The sequence below is a fragment of the Schistocerca nitens genome, chromosome 6 (genome assembly GCF_023898315.1).
Source record: "Schistocerca nitens isolate TAMUIC-IGC-003100 chromosome 6, iqSchNite1.1, whole genome shotgun sequence".
NCBI classification, from domain to species: Eukaryota; Metazoa; Arthropoda; class Insecta; order Orthoptera; family Acrididae; genus Schistocerca; species Schistocerca nitens.
In genome coordinates this window covers 184,134,372-184,161,723 of record NC_064619.1, presented here as the reverse complement: position 1 = coordinate 184,161,723, position 27,352 = coordinate 184,134,372, and the positions used below count along the sequence as shown (strand labels likewise).

The 27,352-nt window shown below is 40.4% G+C and overlaps 1 protein-coding gene across 1 annotated transcript in view; it reads left to right on the top strand.

The window, feature by feature from the left end:
• Positions 1-6,042: 6,042 nt before the first annotated feature.
• LOC126263707 (uncharacterized) overlaps positions 6,043-27,352 on the top strand; it is a 37,612-nt gene continuing 16,302 nt past the window's right edge. Inside the window, exon 1 of the mRNA XM_049960849.1 lies at positions 6,043-6,171. The gene's annotated coding sequence lies outside the window, so the exon portion shown is untranslated. The remainder of the gene's footprint in view (positions 6,172-27,352) is intronic.

Sequence of the window (27,352 nt, the reverse complement as noted above, 5' to 3'; positions counted from 1 at the left end):
GTTGGGACTGTCGTTAGTGATAGCCTATTGCGGCTGCTGGCATTACGGTGTTTGAGCGCCTGGTGTAATGTTCCGTAAGACATTATGTAACACAGCTGTGAACTATCTACGACTGAGCGCACGATCAGCCTTGAATAGCAGTAGATCACTGTATCGTGGGCTACGATGTAATGCTGGCTATGCCAGGACTTGACTGACCTGTTTATGGATACACTCTGAAGTGTCACATGAGAAGATAACTCCCTCGCCACACTTAAAACTGGCTGGAGTGTTCGTCACCTGCTTCCAGACATCAAGGAAAGAAAGGAAAGAGGGAAAGTCAATACGAGTAGACCTGAGCTTGAGTGAGAGACGCAGGTACGTCATTCCATTCTACTTCAGCTCTTTGGAAAAGGTTTAAATCGTTGTGGTTGGCAACCCATGACCAGATATTTTCAGTGGATGAGATATCTAGAGAACGTACACGCCAGGCGAGGTAGGAGAGGACAGCACGGGCAGTATATGGTCTTGCGTTATGTCGTTGAAATGTAACATAACAGAGACCTAGAAAATAGTAGACAGTAACTGCTGTCCAAGTTGCCATCCATGCGAGGAGAGATGATCATATTGAGCATCTAGTGGTACCCCATACCGTCACACCAGCTGTTAGGCCAATATTACAATAAAGATTGTAAGCTGGGAAAGTTCGCTCTCCTTTGCACTTCCACACGTAGATATGTCCATCGTGATGTTGTACGCAGAACCGGTACTCTTCTGTAAAGACGATATGGTGCCACTCACATGTCCAGTATTGTTGTTGGGAGCACCACAGTCGGTGTGCTCCCATGTCAAGTGAAGCCACAACAACTTTCGCTGTGCTGGTAGTTTTTGGAATGCGAAGGCTGGTCGTATTGTCCGTCTGCACAGTCGTTTTGTTGCAAACGAGTCCATTTACTGACACAAGGTAGATGACGTCACTGTACGATCATGCACGGCTGAGCTAAATACAATTCACACCTCTCGGACGCTAATCGCATGTGGCCTCTGAGATTCTGCATAGCGTTGAGTATTACCCTCCTGAAACCATCGGTTCCCTACTCGCTTTACAGTCATGGGATCCCACGCATCAGGTGGAGCAATACTTCAGAGTGATTAACGGCAGCCTCAGTAGAGCATGATCTCGCTACTGTCGGATTCTGACGAGCACCGGTAGGTGTTTCCCTTTCTTATACGTTGCATAATACGATCTTCTCACACACAAACAACACTAAAAAGCGAAATATAAGTAAGAAACTCACTGCGGATTCTTTCCTTAGACAGAATACAGATTACGTTACATGTATCTACCTTCTTATGCAGAAATGTTAATCATTTGCATATACCTGCAAGAAGAACACTTCATGATATAATGCTATGCTTTATGTGGATTTTATTAATTTTTAGAACTGGAAGTAAGGCCGCTTCACATTGATGACAACAATAGAGAATATAGTCACAAAAAGATGACTCTAAGACTTGCTGATCTAAAATCACGCTCTCCTACTTTGACTAATATTTGTAAAGTATTAAATATCCATTAAAACGACCAATCAGACCTAGAAGTAGTTGTTGGAGAGGGGAAAAATCTGGTAACCCAAGACCTTGCTAATGTTTAGTTTCAATGTAACAAAATGATTTGCATTAGAATAACAGCAATAATTGCACTTAGTAAAGAACATTAGCTTGCACTCTAGAGCTGTAAAAATGAAAATGCATAAACGACACCGCGCTGATGGCGCCACCAAACCAACCACCACTAATTACACTACTGGCCATTAAAATTGCTACACCAAGAATAAATTCAGATGATAAAAGGGTGTTCATTGGACAAATATATTATACTAGAACTGACATGTGCTTGCATTCTCACGCCATTTGGGTGCATAGATCCTGAAAAATCAGTAACCAGAACCACCACCTCTGGCCGTAATAACGGCCTTGATACGCCTGGACATTGAGTCAAACAGAGCTTGGATGGCGTATACAGGTACAGCTGCCCATGCAGCTTCAACACGATACCACAGTTCATCAAGAATAGTGACTGGCGTATTGTGTCGAGCCCGTCCCTCGGCCACCATTGACCAGACGTTTTCAATTGGTGAGAGATCTGGAGAGTGTGTTGGCCAGGGCAGCAGTGAACATTTTCCGTATCCAGAAAGGCCCGTACAGAACCTGCAACATGCGGTCGTGCATTATCCTGCTGAAATGTAGGGTTTCGCAGGAATCGAATGAAGGGTCGAGCCACGAGTCGTAACACATCTGAAATGTAATGTCCACTGTTCAAAGTGCCGTCAACGCGAACAAGAGGTGGCCGAGACATGTAACCAATGGCACCCCATACCATCACGCCGGGTGATACGCCAGTATGGCGATGACGAATACACGCTTCCAACGTGCGTTCTCCGCGATGTCCCGAAACACGGATGCGACCATCATTATGCTGTAAACGGAACCTGGATTCATCCGAAAAAATGACGTTTTGCCATTTGTGCACCCAGGTTCGTCGTTGAGTACACCATCGCAGGCGCTCCTGTCTGTGATGCAGCGTCAAGGGTAACCGTAGCTATGGTCTCCGAGCTGATAGTCCATGCCGCTGCAAACGTCGTCGATCTGTTCGTGCAGATGGTTGTTCTCTTGCAAACAACGTCCCCATCTGTTGACTCAGGGATCGAGACGTGGCTGCACGATCCGTTACAGCCATGCGGATAAGATGCCAGTCATCTCGACTGCTAGTGATACGAGGCCGTTGGGATCCAGCACGGCGTTCCGTATTACCCTCCTGAACCCACCGATTCCATATTCTGCTAACAGTTATTGGATCTCGACCAACGCGAGCAGCAATGTCGCGATACGATAAACCCCAATCGCGATAGGCTACACTCCGAGCTTTGTCAAAGTCGGAAACGTGATTGTACGCATTTCTCCTCCTTACACGAGGCATCACAACAACGTTTCACCAGGCAACGCCGGTCAACTGCTGTTTGTGTATGAGAAATCGGTTGGAAATGTTCCTCATGTCAGCACGTAGTAGGTGTCGCCACCGGCGCCAACCTTGTGTGAATGCTCTGAAAAGCTAATCATTTGCGTATCACAGCATCTTCTTCCTGTCGGCTAAATTTCGCCTCTGTAGCACGTCATCTTCGTGGTGTAGCAATTTTAATGGCCAGTGGTGTAATTTGACGGTCCGAAACATTAATATATGTTTTATACGAGGTTAATAGAAAGGATCACTACGTGGCTAATGAATGTAAGCATTATATAATAATAAATAATAACAGACATAAATTCAACTAAATTATGTCAGTTATTATTCAACCAAAGTACAGAACGTAACAGATACATGAGCTTACTGGTTGGTGGTCGGATACGAGAGGGTTAACAACAATACTTTTTGTACTTTGCTTTTCTTAGCAAAAAAACAGGACGCATTCGTAATTTGAAAAAATATATTAGTTTATTACAAAGAGATAATTCTGTTTCAAGGATTTAAATATACTGATTCTCTACAGTGCTCCTTTGAATGGCGAAGACGATATCTGGGAGTCGCAATTCAGTGTTACAGCTTTTAGGGGCTGGATGTTTGATACAGCATAACAATACTGTATTAGCAATTACATAGTACCAGTTAGTTGATTATACGGTAGCTCTTCTAGAAAACTTATTTGTTTTCGATATAGAAAGACTTATGATAATCCGTTACCGTTAACTAACATGAAAGAACTAATTTGTTTTTCATGACGTTTAGGTAATTCATTTGATTATAACAGACTGTTTAAAAATTGTTAAGGCTTTCGTGGCCACGTGTTGACAATCTGCCTATTTGCTTCTGTCTCGGGTTCTTCGGCCGACGTTCGTCTGATGATTTTATTGACGTTTCGCCAGCACGAGTGACTGGCATTGTCAAAGCTTCACCCTCCATTGCCGGTGGTGAACTGGAGTCGAGCTCGCGGCCGCAGACTATATGTACCTGGGGCGCCCATGTCCGAGGGCTTCTCCGCGGTCATTTCCGGTGCGGTTCTCCTCGTTAGCTGCAGTACGGGAAGCCAGGATCCGTCTACCTTAATGCTTTCTTCTTTCTTGTTGAAGCTATTTGCGTGCTTGTGTATTTCTACAGCTTCTCTGAACAAGCGGTTGTGATAGTGTTTCTCTACAGCCAGCACTTCCGTGTCGGTGAGTTTTATTACATGGTCGGTCTCACTCAGCGCGTGCTCTACCACGGCCGATTTCTCCACCTGCCCCAACCTACAATGTCGCTTACGTTCTTTGATCCTGGTGTTGATTGATCGTCCAGTCATTCCGACATAAACTTTTCCTAATGTGCATGGTATGCGGTACGCTCTCCTTTTATCCTTTGCCGACCTAAGACATTCTTTGATCTTCCTTGTCGGTTTGAAAATTGTCCGTCACTCTGGGAATATATGGCAGAAAGGCCGTGCCCGACATTTCTTTTTCTGATTTCTTACTTTGCCTAGTGTTCGGCTCTAATATAATTTGTGGAGTACCCATTGCTCCTCAGAACAGTTTCCAGGTGTTGCATTTTGCGTTTGAGGTGCTGCGGCTCACATGTTCGTCCTCCTCGAGTTACTAGCGTATGAATCATGCCTCTTTTCTGGCTCGGGTGGTGGTTTGATAGTTTGTGGAGGTATCGGTCGGTGTGTGTCAGTTTTCGGTACACGGTATGTCCCATGTTTTCGCCATCCCTTGTGACCAGCACATCTAGAAATGGTAGTTTTTTGTCCTTTTCTACTTCCATGGTAAATTTTATGTTGGCGTGGAGGCTGTTCAAGTGTCTTAGGAAGTCTCCGTGCTGTTCTTCACCATGGCTCCGCACAACGAAAGAATCATCGACGTATCTGTACCACACCCTAGGTTTACAAGTCGCCGAGTCCAGTGCCTGTTCCATGAAGAAGTTGGCCACCACTGGACTAAGAGGGCTACCAATGACAACGCCTTCCAAATGTTCGTAGAAATTGTCACTCCACGTCAAATAGCTCGTGGTGAGGCATGCATGGAAGAGCTTTGCGATGTCTTGCGGGAAAATGGAAGCGATGTGCTATAAAGCGTCACTGAGTGGCACTTTCGTAAACAAAGAAACAATATCAAAGCTGACCAGGATGTCGCTTGGTGCAAGTTTTAGTTTCTTCAGCTTCTCAATGAAATGTCCTGAGTCCTTTATGTATGTGTCGGTCTTCCTCACGTGCGGTTGGAGCAGAGAGGCCAAGTGTTTTGCCAGTTTATACGTCGGTGAGCCAGGAGCGCTAACAAACGGTCTTAGTGGAACGTTGTTCTTATGGATCTTAGGTAATCCATACAGCCGAAGTGATAGGGCTTCTGTGTTGCGCAGGTTTCTCTGTATGTCTTCTCTGCCGGTGGGCATAGAATCGAAATCACTTTTGTAACTGAAACTTCCTGGCAGCTTAAAACTGTGTACCGGACCGAGAATCGAACTGGGGACCCCTGCCTTTCGCGGACAAGTGTTCTATCGACTGAGCTACCCAAGCACGTCTCAAGGCCAGTCCTCACAGCTTCACTTCGGTCAGTGCCTGGTCTCCTATCTTCCTAACCTCACAGGAGTTTTCCTGCAAACCTTGCAAGACTAGCGCTCCCGGAAGAAAGTATATTGTGGAGACATGGCTTAGCCACAGCCTGGGGGACATTTCCAGAACGAAATGTTCACTCTACAGCGGAGTGTGAACTGACATAAATCTTCCTGGCAGATTAGAACTGTGTGCTGGATAGAGACTCCCACTAGGGACCTTTGGTGGAGCATTTGCCCGCCAAATACAAGACTCCCAAATCGTAGTTTCGAAGTCTCAATCCGGCACACAGTTTTAATCTGCCGAGAAGTTTCATGTCAACTCACACTAAGATGCAGAGTAAAAATTTCATTCTGGACTTTTGTAATTAATCTCCACGACATGTACTGATAAGTATCTCTGCAGGGCAATTTTATATTTCTTTAAATATACAGTTCAAATAAATAGTGATGACGCGCCCACTATTCATAGCGACAACCATGTCAGGCACGCCGGAGCATCTGAGTTCCTTAATGCTTGTGAAGGTGTGAGTCAAATCGTGCCACATCGCACGAAGAGTATTTCATCATGCTGAACTATGCCAGAAGTGAACAGCAGATCGCTGAGTTGATATCAGGTAAGTGCAGGATTCTTCTTAGAGCTTCCCTCAGCGTTTTAGTTTTTTGTTGTCCATATAAACACAGTGACAGCCCAGTAATTTTTCATGAGGTGTATTCATCAGTGTCCCATATCTTCTTGGTATATTGACTAACACAACATCCCTTTTAGAAAGTGAAATCACTACGTCAGAGTTTATCAGCATGTATTATTTATAGCACATGCTTTCGCGTCACCCCCACGGATCTCAGTTATCTCTAGTAAAGTTAGTCACAGGTAAAAATGTTTACAGAATTAATCGTATACATCGTTCTGTAGGAATTGCGTCCAACTTCCCTTAGAGAAATGAGTTTGGTATCAATAATATTATTTTCTTTCACGTTTCTTGTCTGATTTCGTAAAATCTTGACGATTTCAATAAATTTATGTGGGGTAGGACAACAATGTCTATACTCAGGATACAATCAGAGTTTGCGTATAATTGTGGATCAGTTCAAAACCACACGAGAAACTCGGCAAAACATATAGAAAGAACAAAAGACACGCTCAAAGCTGAGCAAAATCCTTACACAGAACGCATGAAATGCCAGGACAAAGCCTGCTCACGTGGCTAATGTTATTACGAGGCGTGTTTTTTTAAGTAAGGTCCGTTTTGTTGTAGACACTAGTAGTCCACGGGCATACCGCAACGAGCGCGTGCGTCGTGTACCGGTGCCTTGGGAACAACTGTGCTCAGTTTCAGCTCTATAGCTAACCTGTACGGTTTTGTTCTGTGCTTTCAAAATGTTTAAGACTATCAACTCGCCCAACGCGTATGAGGTTCGCTCAGTGATACGGTTTTTGTCAGCAAGGAACCTGTCTGCTGCAGAAATTCATCGACAGATTTGCGAAGTGTACGGTGATACTGTTATGAGTGAAAGCAAAGTGCGGAAGTGGGTACGAGAATTCGAAGACGGGCGTGACAACGTCCATAATGAGGACCGCTCTGGTCACCCTTCTTTGATTGCAGACGAGTTGGTGGCTTCAGTTGAAGCAAGGATTCGTGAGAACAGGCGCTTCACAATAACAGGTCTCTCAAACGAATTTACTGACGTGTCGAGATCAGTGCTTTACAACATTGTTTCTGAACACCTAAAGTTTAGGAAAGCTTGCTCCCGTTGGGTTCTGGAACTCCTTCGTTATCACGAAGAAGGTGGTGGCTTCTTGAGTCAGATCGTAACTGGAGACGAAACATGGGTTCCGCATATCACGCCCGAATCGAAGCAACAGACCATGGAATGGAGACACACACACTCTCCTGTAAAGGTGAAGGACAAACAGACTGTCCCAGCGCAAAATCATGGCGTCGGTGTTTTGGGATGGGCGTGGTGTTTTCTTGGTCGACTTCATGCAACGAGCAACCACTATCAATGAAGAAGCGTACTGCCAAACCCTGAGAAAGCTACGCAGAGCGATTCAAAACAAAAGACGCGGCAGGCTGACAAAGGGAATTGTCCTTCTCCATGACAATGCAAGACCTCACACTGCAGGTCAGACCCGCGATTATTGGACAGTTTTGGCTGCGAAGTTTTAGTCCACCCACCCTACAGTTCTGATCTTGCGCCGAGTAGAGATGGGCAAAACTGTACTTTTCAGAGATCGGATCAGAACTGTTCACTCCCTGAAATGAACTAGCTCTTTTTCATGACTCACCACTCATTCACAATAGAAAATAAATGGAAGGCACATTGCTCTTTAAACTTGGTTTATTCCAGTACTATACCTGTATTTTGATCTTATTTGATCCTATATTGAAGTAACACAGATAATGAGTAAGAATTTTGTATTGTTTATTGAAATTTCCACGATATGACAAAGTTTTTGATTATTGATTTATTTTGCACTATCGTGGTTTTTGGGTGATCAGAAAATGTTGTAACTTGAGATTTACATTAACAATATATTTGGCTATAATGTATTAAAATTTCATTAGCCTCGTACAAATACATCACAAGCCATATATTTTTAAAGTGAACGTTTCCATCCGAAGACGCCTAAAATCGCAAAATCCGTACTACAATAAGAAAAAAAAATATAAATTTGACTGTAAGACCAAAGTGCTGCATATAGCCTTCCGCAGAATAAAACAAGGAAAATATTGGTGTATCACATTTTGCTATACGTTTATCGGTTCGCTCGTAATTAAAGCGTAAATTCGAGTGTCCATAATAAAAAATCCTATAGTAAGAGGAGCCGTCAGGAACCTAATCTGATCAGTTTAAACAAATAAAAATAAAATAAAAACAAATGATGTATACATAACATAATTATGTAATATACATAACGATATTACTACGAAGAACAATATCCAGAAGAGACGAACTCCGATGCAGAGGCGCTGAGTCAAGCAGGTCAAGCCGCGAGCTGTATTACTGTGTGAGCTAAGACCGCAGAGACCAGAGTGACACCTGAGTTGCTTTGCTCAACGCTCTGGCTTGAGTCGAGAACGGTGGGGTGAGCGTTGAGCGGGCGAGTTCCAAGGGTGGGGTGAGCGTTGAGCGGGCGAGTTCCGAGGGTAGGGGGAGCGGTGAACGGCCACCAGTCACCTACTCTGAGACGAATCGTCCGTTCTCTTGCGAGCAGGTTGTTGCAAGTAGTTCTTATGTTCTCCGCTAGGAGGCTCTCTGTCCTGTTGCTCGCATCAACTGCCCAGAGGGCAGGATGTGCGACTGAAATGATCGCCGACGGAGTGGGATGCTAAGTTAAGGTGCGCCAGACACTGCACGCGGCAGAGGAAGCACAGAGATGGCACGGCATATGTGAAACACAAAATCCAATGGGGCAGTGCACAATGCAGGCACCCAAGGCAGAAGCAGGGCAGAGGCCGGCGCTGGCTGTGTTGTGTGGCGTGCAGGGTGCTCTGACCAGCAGAGGCCCCGCTGATCTGCTCCGACTCTCTCTCTCTCTCTCTCTCTCTGCTGTGGGAAACGTTTGGAGCTACCATTCTTTTTTTCTGAATCACTGATTGTTCACTCCTTTGAAAGATTCAACTCTATGAATCAGTTCAGGAGCGGATCCCCCATCTCTAGCGCCGAGCGATTACCATCTGTTCCTCCACCTCAGACAACACCTCAGTGGCAACCGTTACAATGATGGCGACGATGTGAAAACAACTGTTGGTTATCGGAGCAGGTGGCAAGTTTTTATGAAGAGGGTATTTTAAAATTGGTTGAGAGGCATGATACGTGTTTCAACAATCTTGGCAACTATGTCGAAAAATAGAGTGAAGTATGTACTTTCTGAAAATAAATTTACTTTTTTGAAATAACCTTTCATTGTGTACTTACGTTCAAATGGACCTTACTTAAAAAACACGCCTCGTATTTACATGACTTTGAATATTGAGAAAAGTAACGACTGCAGTGTCCCCTTGCAATCAGTGATTCACAGTACTAGCACAGCAACGTCATGCTGGCTGATATTACAAAGCGAGATCAGTCTAGACTGTTGCTCCTGCAACTACTGAAAAGTTTGCTACCCATTTTCAATAACCACACGTTTGTCTGGCCTCTCAACACATACCCCTCTGTTGTGGTTGCATCTATGGTGCACTTATTTGTATTGTTGCGGCACACAAGCCACCCCAAAATGGCAAGGTCCATAGTTCATGGGAGAGGAATTTAGACAAAATCACAAATCTTCAAACAGAATAAGAACATAATAATTTATCAGTATAGATTTTATTCTGTTTAAAGATGCATGATTTAAGAGCAAAAAATTAATTGCTAGTAGTGTTTCGCAAAACAGCTCATATTAGAAACACAGAATACAGCAATAACTCCTATGCAGTGAAAAGTTTTCCCTAAGATTAAGATGAATACCAGAATGCTTGCTTTGCAAAAGACATGGACGATTTCCGTTCCCATCCATGTCCTATCTTAGCACACGGACTTTCTTTAACGAGTTCATCGTCAAGCGGACTTGCCTCCATTTTTTCTAACTTTAACTAACACTGATGCATCTATATCCATCTTGGGCCCCAGATGATGAAGAAGAAATGCCTGACAAAGAAAGAAAGTGGACAGCTACAATGCGTTTCTGAAAGACAGTTGTTAATGTCTTAGGTGTGCAGTTTTTTAACACATTTTATTAGGTCGTTTTCTTGTCTCTCTGTCTGTTTGGTACAAAATTTGAAACTGATTTTAAACTAACTTTCCGATGAACTAGAAATTTGAAATTTTAAACATGACTCATAACTGCTAGACTACGCAACAATATGGGGTAAGAACCATCTCCCTGCGACAGGGAAGGAGGGAGGACTGAAAACGAGGTGCGAGGTGACAAAAGAGCGTAACACAGAACACCGCCTGTCCAGTTGGAGTTCCTGCACGATGGCTATGCTTAGCAGATTGCGTCACAGCCCCTATATGTGCAGTAAGAGCCTGTGACAGCTCATTCGATTTGACCGTAATGGAGAACTGCAATTCGATTGTAGGAAAAGGAAGAGAAGGAAAAATAGTAGGAGAATATGAACGAACTGAAAGAAATGAAAGAGGAAGCCGTGTGGTAGAATTTTCACTGAACTATGTTAAACATGGCTAACACTTGGTTTAAGAATCGTGAAAGAATACTGTACTACGTTTAAGAGACCTGGAGACACCAGGAAGTCTCACATTGATTACATAATGTTAAAACAGATATTTCGAAGTCAGGTTTTAGACTTTAAGACAATTCCAGAGTCAGATGTGGACTCTGACCACAATATTTTTACTGTTTATGAACTGTAGATTATAACTGAGGAAACTGCAGAAGGGTCAGTGGTTAAGGACTTAGATAAGTTGAAAGAACCAGACGTTGTTGAGAGTTTCAATGGGACAATTAGGGAACGACTGACTGAAACGGGGGAAAGATATATAGTAGAAGACGAATGGGTAGCTTTGAGATATGAAATAGTGAGCGTGGCAGAGGATCAAATAGGTAAAGAGACAAGGCACAGTAAAAATCAGAGGATACCACAGAAGATATTTAAATAAACTCATGAAAAAAGAAAACATAAAAATGCAGCAAATCAAGCAGGCCAAATGGAATACAGGCGTCTAACGAATAAGACTGACAGAAACTGTAAAATGGCTAAGCAGGAATGAATGGACGACAAACACAAGACTATAGAAGCATATTTAACTGGGGGAAAGACAGATACAGCCTATAGGAAAATTAAAGAGGGCTTTGGAAAAGACAGAAGCAATTATATGAATATCTAGACCGCAGATGGAAAATCAGTACCTAACAAAGAAGGGAAAACTCAAAGGTGAAAGTTACATATAGAGGGGTTGTGCAAGAGTATATTACAGTAAGGGAAGAGGATGTGCATGAAGATAAGTTGTGAGATATGATACTGCGAGAAGAATTTGACAAAGAACTGAAAGACCTAAGTCAAAATAAAGCCCTTGGAATAGACGACATTCTGTCAGAATAACTGGTATCTTTGGAAAAGCCATTGATGACAAAACTATTCCACTGGTGTGCAAGTCTTGTGAGACCAGCCAAATACCCTCAGACTTCAAGAAGAATGTAAAGGTTCCAATTCCAAAGAAAGCATTTGCTGACAGGTCTGAATATTACGAAACTATCAGTTTAATAAGTCATAATTGCAAAATACTGACACAAATAATCTATAGAAGAATGGAAAAACTTGTAGAAGCCGAGCCTGGGGAAGATCAGTCTGCATTCCGGAGAAATGTAGGAACACTTGAGGCAATACTGACCCTACGACATCTCTTAGAAGAAAGGTTAAGAAAGGCAAATCTACATTTTTAGTGATCGTAGACGTACACAAAGCTTTTGACAATACTGACTGAAATACACTCTTCGACATTTTGAAGGTACAAGTGTAAAATGCAGGGAGCGAAACGTTATTACAACTTGTACAGAAACCAGACGGAAATTACAAGACTCGAGTGACATGAAAAGGAAGCAGTAGTTGAAAGGGGTATGAGAAAGATTTGTAGCCTATCCCCGATGTTATTCAATCTTACACTGAGCAAGCAGTAAAGGAAACCAAAGAAAAATTTAGAGAAGGAACTAAGGTTCAGGGAGAAGAAATAAAAACTTTGAGGTATGATAATTAGATTGTAATTGTATCAGAGGACTTGGTAGAGCAGCTGAACGAAATGGACAGTGTCTTGAAAGGAGGATGGATATAAGGTGAACATCAAGAAAGCAAAACAAAGATAATAGAATGTAACTGATTTAGATCAGATGGTGCTGAGGGAATTAGATTAAGGAACGAAATACTTAAAGTAATGGACGTATTTTGTCATTTGGACAGCAGAATAACTGATGATGTGCTACCTAGTGATCCCTGTAGCCCGTCATGACATATTGCCTTAGTTTTTGTGAATTATAGTCCTTTCGTAAACTCCAAACTCGGTTTTCTCAAGAATTTTGGGAGTTACATCGAACTGTTGAAGCAGACTGATATTTGAGCTCTGAACTTCACATAACGTAAATTAAAAATTACAAAAACCGGTTTGCTGTCATGTAAATTCTACATATTAGGGTAATTTTCCCTCATGGGAAGATCGACTTGTACAGGATTGAAGCAACTAAGTAGTTAAGCTACAGTTTCTTAATAACATTGCATGGGGGCCTAATTAAAAAGAAAAGACTAATATTAATGACTAAATGCAATAATTTTAGTATCTGTGTGACTGGTTACGAAGTTGGCCCTAACTAGTATTAGCACGCAATCTGACTGCATAAAATAAAAATAAAGAATGACAAGGAATTTCCATTAACACAATTGATTAATTAAGTCCCTTGCAACTATAAAAGATACGAAACAACAAAGCACAAGTGTAACTGTTCTGTGTGTGGTAGAGCGACTCAACGCACATGTATCTGGCTCGGTTCTTTCTCAATACGACAAAATATTTTAAACACAATTTACAATGAACTAATTGAAAAACCAGAAATACTATAATTGCACATAGAAACCAGAATTACAAGCCTAATAAATGAACACGAGCCAGATGCTTTGTTGACTGTACCTGTGAGCAAGAGGGATCGTCATTAAAGAAAAATGTAATACCTTTTTACCTCATTATATATTAACGAAAATATTCCATTACACCAGCATCATAAATCAAAAGCCCATCTCCTTTCTCAAATATATTCTGACAATTGCAACTTCTTCCATCTATACATTACACCAACCGAACAGCGTTTACTCTCTCGCCCAACAGAACAACAACTGCCCTCGACATCCTCTGAACAACTACTGCTCAGTGGAGGCGGCGGAATAATAATCTTTGGCGCAATCTCTGGCGCTGTGACTCAGTGTAGCCACCTTTTATATGCCCCTCCTCCACAGGCTAGAATTTGGTGGTATTTTTGCCAGCATTGGTGGTGAAAGTACCACCAAATTTGTCCAAAAAACACAGACAAAAATAAAAGATGATATTAATAAGTAAATATCACATAACTAAATAAATTTTGGCTTTGCACTGACCCTTCAATAACCTAATACATAAAAATACAATAAGGAATACAAATGCTTGCATACATTTGATTTTACATAATAGTTTAAGCAAGTATCCCTTCTCAGAGTAGTTAAACACTTCAATCAATGGCACCAGCAATGACGAATAGGTGCAGATAAGAGTCTCATAACATTTCATAAACAGTAAATACACAATAAATCAGTTTACACAAATATTCACATAAAATCTTTTCAATAGTTCAATAAACAAGTAGCACTCCTCAGAGTAGTCGACAGATCCAACAGTAGCACCCATCAACGGTCAATAGGTGCAAATAGCAGTCCCATAACATTTCATCATCAGTATTTGAACAGCTCCAACAGTGGCATGCAGCAATGGCGAGCAGGTGCAGGCAGGAATGAGTGACATCACATCAATAGTAGCAGTTCCAACAGTGGCACCCAGCAATGGCGAGCAGGTGCAGACAGCAGTCCCCTAAAATTCACCAGTAGTAATTAAACAGTTCCAACAGTGGCACCCAACAATGTTGAACAGGTGCAGACAGCAGCAAGTTACATCATCTCAGTAGCAGCAGTTCCAACAGTGGCACCCATCAATGTTGAACAAGTGCAGGTAACAGTCCATAATATTCACCAGCAATAATTAAACAGTTTATCAGATTTCATCAGCAGAAATTAAACAGTTCATCACATTTCGTCAGCAGAAATTAAACAGTCCATCACATTTCATCAGCAGAAATGAAACAGTCCATCACATTTCATCAGCAGAAATTAAACGGTTCATCACATTTCATCAGCAGAAATTAAACGGTTCATCACATTTTGTCAGCAGAAATAGAACAGTTCATCACATTTCATCAGCAGAAATTAAACAGTTCATCACATTTCATCAGCAGAAATTAAACATTTCCAAGTGGCACCCACCAAGGGTAATAGTTGTAAGCACGAACAACAGTTTGAATGCACACACAATTGCTTTTATAAAATTATTATCAATGCTCTTACACTGAACATACAAATTATAATAAACACACAAATGATATCAGATAATTATCAAATTAACTATTACAAATACACAAATATCAGTTAACCTATAATATTTATGGGTGTCAGTGCAAGCCACAACAAATAAGTAAAATAATATTTAGGAGGTAGGTCTGTACCAATTATTTGGGATTAGAAAAGGAAAACACACAAAACACACTCACTTATCTTTCATCCACATACTATTGTGTAATTGAATAGTGTTAACTATGCAATTATGTCAAAATTTGTTGTTTAACATGTGTATCAATTAGTAGTGGCAGCAGTGTATAATAGGCAATGGTAGTTAGTCAACGTCATAGTCATCATGTCAAGACCAATGTTTGCCAAGCCACATCAAAATATACGGTTGCTGAACAGCTGTCAGTTTGCGAACATACGGAAATACTCCTTTCCCAAAAAAAAAGTATATACTGCTTATTGATTTAACTATGTGTGTGTAGACGATCTTCCTTCCACTGGAGTGTTCTAGTCTGCCATCTTCATCCTTCTTGTTCTATATGAACCAAAAAAAAAATTATGCTCCTCATTTACCTTACCTCTTATCCACCAAAACTCCAATAATCATCAGCATCACACAATCTCAATACTTAATAATACCTCTTCAATACGTCAATACATAAAAACCTTATCACTAATATCATTTCACTTCCATAACAACTCTTTCTTCTAGGCAGTCTCCTCAAACAAGTGCAGATAAAATCCTAGTGCAAACTTCAATTCGTCATTCCATACAATCCGAAGACACAATGTCCACACACAACCTCTGTGTAATCCACCAGAGACAAATCTTCTACTCATTATGAATTATAAAATAGATTTTGGTTACCTTGTCCATCATAAAATAAAATAAATGCATACATGACCTCTAACAGCCTTCAGTTTGAATAACTTTCAGTAAGTAGGTGCGAGTATACAGTGTTAATGATCACATAAGAATTTGAATGAATAAATCGTAATATTTCACAATGTGTACACCACTTCAAGAACATTGGCAAAACAGAAGCAAACATGTGGAGTATTTCTTTGTGTCAAGTGTCACTTGTTATGTCAATTGCTCACGAAGAATGCAGTGTAATAAATGTCAATGGCCTAAAGCTAATGTCGGTATTTCATGTCGTTAGCTTCCTTCCTATAATAATGAATTTATACAGCTTCCATAAAACCTCCAGTTCATGTGACTTCAATGAAATTTCTTGTACCCATGTAGTTTGTAGAATTAGAGCAGTTCATTTTCTTATCTTAAAACGTAAAGCACTGAGCGTACGCAAAACATGCAATAGCGAGTAAATATACCAGTAGAGAACAGAATGTCAACAAGTGGATGCAGCACAATCCCTACAACGAGGATCTGCCAAGCGAACAATCTATAATTAATACCATAGTGTAACCTAAACTCTATCTTCGTACACGGTATATAAGCATTTCTATATACTAAATTAAAGAGTAGTTATGACAACAAAACAGAAACGTGTAAATATGTAATCCATACGCAAAGCAGCAAGTATATATCTTACATAATAAATAAGACATTACCATCATATCAGCATAAGCAAATAAATGTTTATATGTAATCTTAATAAGTAAACATGAAGGCGCAAGCAGATAAATCACAAAGTATAACTTACATACGTAGCCATATCAGCACAACTAATCAGGTGACAAATATAATTTAAATAAATAGGCACAGCAGGCACATAATAAAAATATGACATCAGTGAAAAAGCATAGCAGCCAAGCGATGCATAATATACACAAGTAACAACCCTGTTCGTTAATAAAACATTGTCAAAATCAGCAAATGTATGCAAGCATGTCGCTTCACAAGTAAATTCATAGAGCATAAAATTTAACACAAAATATAAATCACGTAATCGCGAGCAGCAAATTACCTATAAAGTACATACCTATGTAGAAATATGTTACTTGAAAAATAAACTCAATCAATAGTTACCTTTTTAGTTTATTACTTTCTTCCTCGAAATTACATTCTTCCTGAAATTTTCACCATAGCATGTCTTCTTAATGTCGGACACGCAGAGGATTTACCTGTAGTTCTTAAAGATTTTGTACAACTGTATTCTGGAAAAACTGAACGTTAATAACATAAGTTATCAAGTCACTATAGCTTTATACTGAATTTAACCAGAGAAACTATACTGTGTATTTGTCTACGGCTGTCAGTGCATTTGCACTGAGCGCTCGATCAGCTGTAGGTAAGTGTGACGTAGGAAGTAATTGTTTGCGGTAAACGGCTCCCTTGTGCAACGCGCGGACTGACTGTCGCTTTGTGTATGTGCTGCTGCTAGAACATGGCGTGGTAACCCTGTGTTTTCTGCGTGTTTACGTGTAACTGTTAATTTTCTCAAAAGTATGTCATTCCACAAAAATTTTAACGTTCGATATCTGATGTATTCCCTTAGAGCGCCGTGATTTAAAAGTTTCAGCTTCATTAGTGTTATCATGAATAATTTTGCGAACTCTATATGGACCGTTATAATGCAGAAAAAATTTGCGACACAAGCCTTTTCCTTTGTGAGACAAACGATGAGACTTAATTAACACCTTTTGACCAACTGACAAAGTTTTTAAACGACCAGAACGTTTAGATGACTTCTCTCTTCTAGCAGCCGCAGATGCAATATTTTGTCGAGCCAGGTTGACAATTTCAGAATGCCACAGTTTCCGTGTAGGTGGAAAAGGAACGATTTCAGAAATACCATTTGTTGGTGCTTTATTCTTTAATATCAATATAGGCAGTAAAGAAGGCGAATCATTAGGGAGTTCGTTCAGAATGTTTTGAAAAGTATGAAGATACCGATCCCACGTTCTGTGATTATGATGACAATAAAGACGACACAATTTATTAATTTCCTTCATTCATCTCTCTGAAGCGTTAGATTGAGGGTGAAAAAGTGAAATGAAAATTGGTTTAATCTTACGACGCCGTAGAGTACGAAGCCAAATTTTAGAGTGAAACAGTGATCCATTATCTGATATAACTTTATCAACATGACCGTCTTCTTTAAGAAAATGTTTGATGAAAGCTTTAGATACTGAACGAGCTGTTGCTTTGCGTAAAGGTGTAAAACACAGATATTTTGAAGTCAATTCCACTACTACCATAATGTACGCAAAACCATTAGTAGAACGAACCACTGGACCGAACAAATCGACTGCTGCCATCTCCTTTAATCTAGCTGGAATGATAGGAAACAACGGTGCTTTGTGAGAAAACGGTTGGCGGCTTAGCGTTTTGATATAATTTGCATTTAGCAAGAACAAATCGAATACGTTTTTCCATATTACTGAAGTAGCAATTTTCTCGTAATTTATGATAGCATTTTCTGGGACCAAAGTGTGCATAGCTGAAATGTGTATACCAAACCAATTTATTAACCCACTCATCAGGAATGCAAACTAACCAAACAGAGTTGTCAACCTATATTCTTTTAAAAAGAATATCATTACGAAATAAATAACACGGGCTAATCGCTACGCTTTCCTTTCTCCTCCACTTCTCCTTAATGTCCTTCCAGATTTGATCCTTGTTTTGCTCCTTAGCGATGTCCTGGAGCGAAGACGAAATGAAATTTTCAAACGCATCTCCTTGAATATACATCAAACAATAATTGTTTGCTTTGCTTCTTTTACTTTAAATAAATATTGTAAGCCTTGTATAGTTCCTGTGTGATGACTAAAAGCTGTAGCATGGGAAGTCAAAATTTGGTGTAATTCTTCTCTTGCAACGTCATCTGTCACTTCAGCTTTGTTAACCTTTTCATTAATTAATTCTTCACTATTAATCATATCATCCGTCGCGTCTCTGTATCTATTGTCGTTGTCAAGAATGAACACATTGTCGTCATAATACTCAGCGAGAACATCAGAAGTAAGAAACCTTAAACAATTTGTGTCTGATTCAGATTTCGTTACACACTCGAAAAATTTCAAACATCTCGGCATTCCGGCAACAGTCAAGTTCACACTTCCTCCCTTAAAGTTTAAAATTGCTTTATATGTGTTAAGAAACTCCATACCTAATAATTTGTTTACCGAGTAATGGAACAATAATAAAATTAGCAGAAAATTCATATCCCTGACAAATGAAATTTAAGTTGGTCTGTTGTTTGACTTCAACACTTTTTCCAGAAATAGCTCCTCGAATTGTGGTTTTAGAAACAGGTAACACAGGACAAGCAATAGTTCTTACACATATACGAAAAACTGATTCACTAATAACGTTCAACGGGCTCCCAGAATCTAAAACCGCAGTGTACTTATTCTTACTCACACATACTTCAATAACAGGACGTAAAAATGCGTCTACATAATTTTCCTTTTCGTCTAGCAAAATATCTCTCATGTCTTCCAAGCGTACGTGGTGTAAAGTCGTAGTGTCATTACTTTCTCAACTGTGTATATTGCTGCCAGAAGCCGAAGCTACAAGTCACTGTCGATTGTTTGCGTCACGTCTTTGATTATTCGCGTCACTTTGCGGATCAATTTCTACGATTTGCACTTGTCTCCCTGAATTTCTGTCACGTGGAGGATGCCAATTAGGTCCCTCCTGTCTGTTACATGTAAATTCTTGGTTGTGTCTGTTATTAAAATTTCTATTTTCCTGGATATCTGCATGACTACTTCTTGTGTAATTTCGACTGTCACTTCTGAAATTATTGTTATATCTACTACTCTGGTTATTTCTGTAGTAAGAATTTCTATTATTGTATGAATAATTTATATCTTGATGATACCGATTACTGTTTCCATATGATTGATCATTCCGGTAGAATTTCTGTTATTATAATTTTCTGTGTAATTTCTGTTAGAACGTCTGTTATTGTCATAAGGCTGGTATGTATTGTCCGGTCTGTTTCGTCTGTCATTTTCAAAAATTACCGCTATAACGTCCGTTCTGATCATTATCCCTTTTCTATGAAAATCTATTGTGATTACCGTTACTGAAAAAATTACAAGAAGTTCCGTCGTCGTTGTCATACTCAAGTTCTTGTTGCAAAGACTTAAAAGTTTCAATGTCGTCTTTACATCTTCCGCCTAATGCAATGTGTCTTATCGATTGTGGCAGCTTAGTTAAACAAATACGAATTAATTCAGTTGGGCTATAAGGGTTGGAAAGGAATTGATTCTTTCGAATCATGTCTTCAAAGTATTCTGCCGGCGTGCGGAACTCATACTGTTTAAAATTACGCTGCATAATAAGACTATGTTTGACTCTGTCTTGCGTGTTTTCGGACCAATATGCCGATAGAAATGCATGATAAAAATCATTTAAATTATTACAATCTCTAATAAGCGCGCATGCGCGTCGCCGGTTCGTTTTCTAAATATCCACACATAAATTCCTGTTTGTGACTTAGTGGCCAATTTGGCGGAAGTGCGTTCATAAATTGATCTAACCATGAACACGGATGTATGTCATTATTAGAATTGCGAAAGATCGTAAATTTCCGAACAGTTAAAAAGTGTTTATAGTCAAAGTTTTCGCCTCGTGGCGACAAAGACCTACCGCGTCTGTCCCAGTCCGACTGTCAATTACTGTGAAGTTCGCGCGCCTGGCGCTCTCATGTTGCATTTCGTAAATGAAATAAATTATTTTCTTCAAAAACCCCCGCTATCAGTGGTTCTAAATTTCTTCTACTGTCTTTTCCTACGATTTCGCTTTCAATTTGTTTAACTTGCTTCCGTATAGCCTCAAATTCCCTTTTAACGCGTTCATTAAATTTTCCCTGATTTTCAACATGTTTATTTATATTCTGGTACTCTTCTGTTTCTGCAAATGGCAATGGAGCTGTATCATCTGAATTTCTGTTCCCATTTAAATTAAGACTAGTCAATTTATCTGAAATCTCCTCAACTCTTTCCTTAAGTCACCTATTTGTTCTTTCTGTTTATTTACGTCTTCCGTAAGTGTCGCGACTCGGGTTTCAGTATTGACACATTTAGTAGTTAACTGTTCATATTGTTGTGTTAGGTTATCTATTCTGTCATTTGGTACGGATTCCTCGATTCTTTCAAATATTTCTTCCCTATCGTGTGCACGTAAATTTAACTCTGAAAATTTTTGTACTATCACACGATCTCTTCCTTCCTGTTCTCTATCCTGTTCCTTTTGCCTAATTTCTATTGAAGTTAATCTATTATTGTGAGCATTCGAAATCGGTTGCACTTCTTCTCTAATTTCTTTCTTTAATTGATCTTTCATGTTTTTAAAACATATCACTATTCGTGAGTCTAACCGTGTTTTCATTGTTCCCATATCAGTTTTAATTGTTCCTATTTGTGATCCCAAATTCAATATTGTACTCATCAACTGCTCCATATTAACTGGTTCGAAATTCTTTTCGCCCATAACATTTCCCGTAAAACTAACTTCGTTCGTCATAGCCGTAAAGCTATCTGTGTTCGATACTATTCCAGAATCTTCTATCGTTAATCTCGTATTCTGAAAAATTTTTGATTGTGAAAAATTCTGAACTGATTCCGGACTATTTCCCCGGGTAATTAAATTGTTTTCTACTTCATTATTCACCATACTGTTCTCCTGTGTTGGTGAGTTCACTATGTTAACAATTTCGTTATTCTGACTATCCATCATTCTTGCCTTTTTCATCGATCGCGTAATCATTTACAAAACATACAAAACTCGTCACTATACGAAAATTACACGCAATATAACACTTTATCACCAACAATACCATTCACACGAAATGCTTCCCGACAAACACGATTAACGAACAATTAAAACCTTCATAACTGCACAAAATTGTCAATTGCACAATACGACACATCAAAAATTAAATTCTACAAAAATGCCATCAGAAGAATGACAAGACAACTACAAATGTTCACTTACAAAATCTACACGTGAAATATAGACTACAATTACTAAACTACAAATTACTACAACAATACTACTGTCTACTATTTTTACTATCAAAAGAATTCCAAGGGACGATCCAAAGCAGCGGTCGCCACGTGCATGGGGGCTTAATTAAAAGGAAGGGACTAATATTAATGACTAAATGCAATAATTTTAGTAGCTGTGTGACCGGTTACGAAGTCTCGTAACCGGTTGGCCCTGACTAGTATTAGCACGCAATCTGACTGCATAAAATAAAAATAAAGAATGACAAGGAATTTCCATTAACACAATTGATTAATTAAGTCCCCTGCAACTATAAAAGATACGAAACAACAAAGCACAAGTGTAACTGTTCTGTGTGTGGTAGTGACTCAACGCACATGTATCTGGCTCGGTTCTTTCTCAATACGACAAAATATTTTAAACACCATTTACGATGAACTAATTGAAAAACCAGAAATACTATAATTGCACATAGAAACCAGAATTACAAGTCTAATAAATCAACATGAGCCAGATGCTTTGTTGACTGTACCTGTAAGCAAGAGGGATTGTCATTAAAGAATAATGTAATACCTTTTTACCTTATTATATATTGACGAAAATATTCCGTTACACCAGCATCATAAATCAAAAGCCCATCTCCTTTCTCACATATATTCTGACAATTGCAACTTCTTCCATCTATACCTTACACCAACCGAACAGCGTCTACTCTCTCGCCCAACAGAACAACTACTGCCCTCGACATCCTCTGAACTACTACTGCCCAGTGGAGGCGGCGGAATAATAATCTTTGGCGCAATCTCTGGCGCTGTGACTCAGTGTAGCCACCTTTCAACATTCACGATATGGAAATTTCAGTATGAAAAGAATAAATTCAAATGTAATACTACATTTATGTAATTTACAATATACAATGACACAAACAAACAAAATGCAATAAATTGGCGGGGGGGGGGGGGGAGGGGGGAATTAGGGAGAGGGAGGTGTAGTTTGGTTAGAACCTGCATGGTGGCTGCACTTACAACCCTACTCTACAGCTAATCTTTTTTACGTACCACCCACTTTTGTATCTCTGTCAGTAGTAAAATTTTTTTTAACTGTCTTTCAGTTCTATGGTAATGGTGATTTATACAGTAAGAAACTAACTTTATGTCATATTATTTATGAATCAGAGTTGCAAGAAGTTAAAGCTGTATTGATATTTACTTACCAAACACTTTATGTCTAAAGTTTATAAAAACCTAATGAAAATATCTTTCACTCCCAACTACCTACCGCTCACCATGGAAGCTCGAACGGCTACTAGTTGGTGGTAGGGACCAAGTTGACTACCATTGCTCCCTAGTTACAGGCTACACTACTTTGTTGGCTATTAGAAGGGGCGAATACAGTGGACATAACAGTTGGCTATGTTGACCACATCATTATTGTAGTGTCTTCTGAATACAGACTGAAGTCAGGTAAAAGAGCGGATGAGGCCATCTCACAAAATCAGCAATAATGTGTGGAAAATAAATTGAAAAAAGCTCCACAAGAAACTACGTAACTGCTGCTTAAGAGTAGACTCTCCGTCACTAGGAACCCCAGTGTTAAGTTGCATGGTATTTCATTAAAAAGAAATATTGTGTGCTAGTGTCTAGGTGTGCATACTGACAAAAAAAAAATTCTGGCATGTGTAACCGCACCAAAAGGCTTACCGCCTTTATCGACATGATAGCCATGCCATCACTGCAGAGTACAAAACACCGCTACACTCTCTCTGTATCACAATATCATATCAGTGCAATAATCAGCCTTCGAGCAGGAGGAGATTAGTGTTTAAAGTCGTGTCGACAACGTGGTCATTAGAGACGGGGCACAAGCACGGATTATTGAAAGATGGGGAAGAAAATCGACCGTGCCCTTTTAAAAGAACCAGCATTTGCCTGAAGCAATTTAGGGAAATCACGGAAAACCTAAATCAAGATGGCCGGTCGCGGCTGTGAGCCGTCGTCCTTCCGAATATGAGTCCAGTGAGCTAATCACTGCGCCACCTCGCTCGGTCAGCCTTGGAGTGATTGATTGGGTGCACGGATCACTACTGAAAACTTCAGGTCCACACTGAGACGAATGATACGAATGTACACGTAGGATTCTCTAAAGAATTCAAAGCAACACCGGCTGCAGCCCTATTTGTGATTATCGGGAGCATTCGTATGGAGAAAAGTAAGTAAACCATATATTATTTTAAATGTAATCGCCATAATTGTTAAGACATTTATTGCATTATCAGACAAGACAGTCAGTGCCTTCATGGAAAAATGTTTGCGGTTGCCTACGGAACCACAATTGTACGCAGGCGTGCACCTACTCGGCGGAAGCAAGTAGACGGCGACGATTGTCTTTCTTCACGGGTCCAAAAATACGGAAATCGCTTGGGGACAGGTCGGGACTGTACGGAGGATGTGTGTTTCCTAGCGAAACTTCCGCAGCGTGCTCGAAACAACCTTGGCAGCACGTGGGCACGCACACTGCAAATATTTTTCAAGAAGGCATTGACCGTCTTGTCTGACAATGGAATAAATGTCTTAACAATTATGGCGACTACTTATGGAATAATAAACAGCTTACTTATTTTTTTCACATATCTCGTTTCTGTTTCACTGCCCGTTATATTAGAGTATGGCCAATCAACATAAATAGGATGTACACTGCTGTCTCGCACTAAACAAGTACTATGGAATTATTGGTTCGAGAATCACTGATGAAGAAAATAACACGTTGTCAGTCACAATCAAATTAATTTCTAAAACCCAAAATTCTGCAAAATAAACGAGAGGTAACGTGAGTGGGACGACTAAACTCAAACTACGAGGGTGCGCTGAAAAGTAAAGCTCCCGAATTAGTTACATGGTAACTCTTAAGGCTTTTTAAATAAAACAAACGTTATTAACATTCTACATATTTACTAGCCATGTCTACATATTTGTTTCTCAATGTAGCCACCATGCTGACGAACACATTTCTCCCAACGAGAGGTCAGTTTGTTGATACCGTCACTGTAGAACAGGGCTTAACAACTGGCCGGTTTTGAGCGTGAGTACTCGCGTCTGCTCGGGCACGTGCTCGCGAGCAGCTGCAAGGTCGCGGAGTAGTGAGGGTGGGGAGGGAGGGGAAATGCGCGCGCACGTTTGAATAGGGCCGCAGCGTGCCTATTGAATTCGCGCCGACTGTGTAATGTTTAAAGTACTACGATCAGCTCTTAACAGTCACTTCGCTGGTTAAGAATCATGTGAAGTCGCCGTTGTGTAACCCCAACCATGCTTTCGCAGTTCAACCCCCATTGGGAGGAATTGTATCTGTTTACAGAAAAAGATGGTGTTGCATAATGTTTAGTATGTCACAAAACACTGAATTCTTTTACGAAATTTAATTTGCAGCGACATTATATGTCGTACCACGCGAAAGACTACGGACGTGGAAAATGTGATTGACCAGATCGTGCACAGGAAGTTATTAAACTTAAAAGGAAGCTATCCGAAGAAGATCTGGACGACGAAGAAAAATCAACTGAGGCAGCTCTCAGAGTGGGTTACAAAACTGCTTTGCTTTTAGCAAAATCCCTGTGCCCCTTTTTGATGGCGATTTAATAAAAGAATGTTTGTTAGTTGCAGCGGAACATTTGTGTCCATCTCAAGTTCAACAATTTCCGATTGTGCCATTATCTAACATGACCATTATGCGTCGCATACAGGACATGGCAGACGACGTCCAGAGCCAGCTTGCAAATATCTGTAAAGATTTTATGGCGTATTCTCCAGCTCTGGACGAAAGTGTTGATATCACTGGAACAGCGCAGCTTGCCATATTTATTAGAGGTCTTAATAGAGATCTTCAGGTGAGGGAGGAGCTCCTCGATGTAGTAGCCATGAAGAACACTACAACCGGAGGTGATATTTTAAGTAGCGTTGAAGAAAGTGTTGAAAATATAGGATTGTCGTGGAATTCTTTAGTTTCAGTGTCTACAGATGGTAGAGGCATACACTAAGCTAGTAAAATTATGTGACACGTCTACATTCTCCTTTATTTGTTTCATTTGTCGCAGTAATAATTCGTGAGTGATATCCCTGCAGGTGGCCGCGGATTTACATCGACTGGCGGCAGCTGTTGTGTACCCCACGTGACTCTCCCCACTCTCCGCTCTGGTCTGGTAGTGGGGGTAGCGTGCTCGCGCTGCTCCGTGCTCGCGCCTTGCTGCTCACAGCTTGCTCCGTGAGCACGTATGTTGTGAAGCCGTGCTGTAGAATGTTTGACTTTGCTAACGTAGCCACATCATCATCTCTGATTGCATCGCTACATCACAATTAAAATGAAGTCCTCGAAGGTGTACCTTAAGTTTTGGAAACAGATGAAAATCGGATGGGGCCAAGTCGGGACTGTACGGAGGATGACCGATTGCAGTGAACGCAAGACGTCGAATTGTTGCAGATAACACAGCGCCCTTTTGTGTTCCGACATTGTCATGCTGAAGGAAATCGTGCTCCATGTGTGGACGAAATACTCCAACTCGAAACTCGATTACAGCACCCCGTTTCTCACGCACGGACATAGTTACGTTACAAACCGCCATGTTACACGCTACAATTGGGAGCCCTCTAACGGATGAGGGCTGCAAATATGTAGACATGAAGAATGAAGTTGTAGAATGTTAATATCTCTTGTTTTATTTAAAAATCTTTCAGAGTTTTCACATACAAAACTCTGAGGCGTTACGTTCCAGCACGCCCTCGTAAAAGTATTCATTGTTTATTTTGTGATAACGGGGGAAGATTACTATCAAAAGACTTCAGTGCAAGAAAGGGTTTGGGAAACGGCACTCAGAAACGTCCGTTTGTTGACGGGCCAGGTCTCCTGAGTGCGTAGTATTAATTTGTCCACTTATGGCAGACGTTAGAGAGCAAGTGCTTTCAGATGATTTGTACAATCTTCTAAGTGACTCAGAACTATGCTATTCAGTGGATGCAAGTGCACCCAAATGCCAGAAAGTTTGTCTTGTAAGAGGTGTATTGCTCCTGCAATATGCAAGGTATAAGAAAATCTCTGACCAGAGAGCAGTGTTGACTGCAGTAGGAACTGTGTAGCTGTAGCAGTAAGTTGTTGCTAGTCTGGAGTCTGCTCTGGTCTGGTATGGTGTATCGTGTTGGCTGGCCCGGTCGCGGTGCAGCGATGTCGGAGCCTGAGTATTAATATAAGTCCCATGTAAATGTTTTAAAAATCTCGTAATAATAATCTTTCTCATAAAAAGTAACTTTTAACAACCATTCATTTCAATTTAAAGAATTTACTAATTTCTCCCATCCATGATCATCCCGATTATTGCAATAGAAAAATCAGTTGCTTCCTTTCATAAATGACAGATAGGTCGGCCAGCATTGCACAGAGCTGTGCCGGAAAAATTTATTGTAAGAGCAAATATATCCGGCGACTTCATGGAGGTAAGAAGTGAGCGAACTGACTGCCCCCTGGCCGCACGCAGCCGCAACTGACGCAATAATCCGTGTTCAATTACAGCTATGACTAGCCGCGGTAGCCCTGTACCTCTATTGGAGGATACCTTTCTATTCACTGAGAGGGATGGTCGTCCGCAGTGTCTTGTATGTCATAAAGTATTTAATTCTGCGAAGATGTACAATATACAACGACATTATACACGTCTTCAAGCAGCGCACTACGATCAGGTAGAAGGCGTTGCACGCAGAGAACTGGTAGCTAGGCTTAAGAACGGCGTACCAGGAGACGTAAGTA